Source organism: Pinus tabuliformis, chromosome Q (genome assembly GCF_031772625.1).
Source record: "Pinus tabuliformis cultivar Carrire ecotype Pingquan chromosome Q, CPIR1, whole genome shotgun sequence".
Classification (NCBI taxonomy): domain Eukaryota; kingdom Viridiplantae; phylum Streptophyta; class Pinopsida; order Pinales; family Pinaceae; genus Pinus; species Pinus tabuliformis.
This window is the reverse complement of record NC_142296.1, coordinates 407562247-407566175: the sequence shown is the minus strand read 5'-3', so window position 1 is coordinate 407566175 and position 3929 is coordinate 407562247. Positions and strand designations below refer to the sequence as shown.

The 3929-nt window shown below is 33.4% G+C and overlaps 1 pseudogene; it reads left to right on the top strand.

Moving 5' to 3' along the window:
* The first annotated feature begins 3130 nt into the window (after positions 1-3130).
* On the top strand, positions 3131-3617 carry LOC149219907 (xanthohumol 4-O-methyltransferase pseudogene; annotated as a pseudogene).
* The last annotated feature ends 312 nt before the right edge of the window (positions 3618-3929 follow it).

The following is a 3929-nucleotide window of genomic DNA, read 5'->3' as shown; positions in this document are numbered from 1 at the left end:
TGTTAGAATCATAGATTTGAGTTATAAATTCTCCACAAAGTTATTTGAATCATATTCAACTCATGCTTCAAATTTCTGACAAATTTTTATTAACTCTATAATTAAAAAACTATTTATTACCCAATTAACTCAACTCCATTAACCTGCCCAAAACAAAATTTCACAATACTAGCATCCTTTCTAAAAATTTTATCTTCCTTCTTATCATGAAAGCCTGGAATTCCTCAGATCAAAACGGAGAATTTCAAGTTTTTGCTGAAGTGCGATCATATGTAAGAAAAGTTAAACCAAAATTTTGTTAATTCAAAAATATTATCTTATTTCCGAAACCCTGATCTTCATTGCGATGCAGTATAATCATATGATTAGCATTAATCATATTTTCTAGGATGATGGCTCTACAAGGTTTTTTTGAGTGCATATTTATGAAAAAATAGGATGATATTTTTATTTATTAATAAAATTACAATTTTTTCTTAAAAAAAATAGTTTATATATCAATTAAAAAAAAAAAAAATCAATCTTATTGTGAGTGTTTCTAAAAGATATAACTAAATAAACCAAAACATTTTATCCAAATAGTGTGTGGTAAGCAAAAATATAACTTTAGATGACTTATTGTTGGAGCCTAAGGGAACCTATTGAATTAAGCGAACAATGACCCTGGAATCACTGATACAGGGCTACGCTTCAGGCCCTTGAACGAACTTAATTTCTAGATTTTCCAGCACAGAAAATGAGATTTTTAAATTTTTCTAGCAAGTTTATGAGGAAAGGATATGCGAGTTTTTAATTTTGTTTGGTAAGTTTATGAGTAATTACGTGAATAGAGGTATTTTTTTAAGATTTGATGAAGTTGAGAAAGAACAATCTCATTTTTTATCTTTTATTAAGTTTTGGAATGTTCCAGCGGAAAGAAGTTAACAAAAAAAGCTTGAATGAACATCCGACGAATGTAATTTCATAACATTTTTCAAAAACAAACCTACAAAATTTTGGACCAACTAGATTTTATGTTGAAATGGTTTGATCATGCGCGATCATATTAAGAAAATGGCAAAACAGATCGCTAGAGAGGAGATTTTTGTTTTGCCAGCACCTAAGCCATTACGGCTCAGCGGCTCAAATGATATCCAAGCAATGTTGAATTGGCAGGTACGTTTGTGTAGTCTTTATAAAATGCTAAATTTTTTAAAATAGGGTTATGTATTTAGTAGCAGGGTCGTAAATATTGAATAATAAGGTAATATATAATGGAATTTAAGATGATTGAGATCCAATTCTGTATAATTTCAATACATTTCAAATTTATATAAGGGAATTTATTTATGCATTTCAAATTACTATAATATAAACTACAGCTTGAATTGAATTTATATTATAAGTTAGTTTTATAATAAAGAGTTTCTTAATTGGGCCGTAAATTTTTATCAATTTAGTAAAAAAATTAAACAATTCTTTGCATTGCATTGGCTTGCCTTGTTTCTTGTTCAAGTTTATTTTCTTTTTTGCATGGCCATGCATTTTGCATTTTATAGTGTTTAATTCTTGTTGTGTTTTTCTCTGTTTTGAATTTAATTTATGTTTTTTTAAAGAGTTTTTGCATGGTTTATCCTGGCAATTCTATTTTGTCACTGTTATGTTGAGCAGAAAAATCGATAGAGATGAAATTCTTGATCCATTGGAATGAAATTCTCGAAATTTTTTTATGGATAGAAGCAGGTATGCTTTTGTTTTCAATATCTATGGGTTTTACTAATAAATTTGTACAGGGAAAAGCAGCGTGGTAGATAATGGCTATGCATGGAACCCAATTTTTTCAATAGTTTCAATCCATTATTTCTTTATTACGGTGAAGCCGTGGAAAAATCGCAAGGGCTTTAACCGTAGAGATAGTGCTTTTATTTTATTTGGCAGTTTTTGCTGAATGGTTTTGCCCTGCCTATTAATTTTGCAACAGGGGAAGAGAAGAGTTCACCATGGAGGGATAATATAAGATGAGAAGCTTCGATTTCTGAATCTGTTTTCTTTTCTCTCACTTGTTTCTTATTTCTTTATCTGTCAAAATCTGCCGCAGATGCGGATTTTGTCTCTCAAATCTTTCTAACACGGTATTTGAATGGCCTGCCATGAATCTGGACAGGTGAAACAACACGCAGGACAATAATACGCGTGCAAAAGGATGTTCATACACCACTTTGCGGCATTCATTTTATTAGGTAAGGTGAGAAGCAATTCTTCTTTTCTCAAAAAGATAAATCATTTGGTCATTTTCGGTTCGCTCTTCGCAAATTCTATTAACTCGATCATTTTTTGTTTAATTACTTGTTATTTTTCTCAATACCATCAGTTGAATGTCTAGAACCTATATTTATGGAGATGACCCATGCAAATAGGTAGATGAGAATGCCCAAGTAAACACTTAAGCCAGTAGAATATGAGGGTTAACATTAATTGATTAATTTGTTTAGTATTGCCCTGTATATATGCACCATGGCATTTTTACCTTATTTTGTTGCAGGGAGCCATAGCTATTTTGCCATATTCTTGATATAGCAGGGAAGGTTAAACCATTTTTGTTTATTATTTCACATGGTTTTAAGTTTTTTGTATAGGGCAGCGATAATTGTCCAATGGGCAATATCAACAAATCACATGGAAGGCACAAGTGTCAAAAGGAAATACAAATTATTAATTTGAAATTTAAAAGCATGGTGAAAATCAAATATGTCAGGGATCTTGGGGTTACATTGGTAGTCAATCTTCAACCAAACTTCAAAAAAAATGTCATATTTAAAATCACAAGGCTATGTGTCCTTGTTTGACGTTTCAGACATCAAATCATCATGCTAATTTCTCGTTTTTGTTTATGCTAATTTAATAATCCTATCGGCTTTTCGAAATTTGACTTCCATTCTCTGATTTTCCTCGAGAGGTTGGGCTTGCAGAGGAGACAATCGAGGCAATGTTGCGGAATTATCCTTCCATCATAGGCATCAAATACGACCTCCCTCATGTCGTGGCCACTGCTCCCCATCTCCCAGGTTACTAACAACACCTTTGCTTCATTAATGGTATATATGCATAACAATCTTATACATATAAATGTATGTAAACATGTGTGGAGCACATGGGAGGAGACATGTTTGAAATCATGCCCTCTGCGGATGCCATATTCATGAAGGTAAGTCTTGAACTTGCTGAACTGTCATGTAATTGAATTAGAATGAGCTGAGAGCACGTTTTGACTATACAATTTGTTTGTGCGATGTCATTAGTGGATCATGCATGACTAGGGTGACGAGGACTGTATCAAGATACTAAATAGCTGCAGGAAGGCAATCCTGGAGACGGGGAAGCTCATTATTGTTGACGTAGTGGCGCTGGACTCTAATCACAGAGGCGATGATAATAATAATGGTGGCCAGAAAGAGAAGCCAGTTCTGGATCCTAATTTAGTTCTAGTATTTGATCTGGTAATGGTGGTGCACTGCTCTGGTGGGAAGGAAAGAACAGAGAAAGAATGGAAGAAGATTTTATTAGAAGGTGGATTTGGTCGTTATAAAATAATCACCATTCCTGATTTCCAGTCTGTGATTGAAGTGTTTCCTTCTTGATTATCTGCTCTTTATGGGCTCATTTTTAGTATTTACAGTGTTAAAATGCAATCAAATTATTGTATTTACAAAATAAACGAAGATTTATCAAGGCCTTATGGAGACATGAAACATCCGTAGCTAGTGATTTTCTTTAGTCTTACCTCGCACTCCTGAGAAGACAATGCATTAATGGGTCACGGGACGCTCCTCATCTCCTTCGGAGACATGGAGGATCTGTAGACAGTGTTGTCCTTTCGTCTTACCTCTCTCTGAGTAGATAATGTATTAACGGGTCAGGGGGTTTTTTTTTTGTGGTTCTGTTATGGCTCA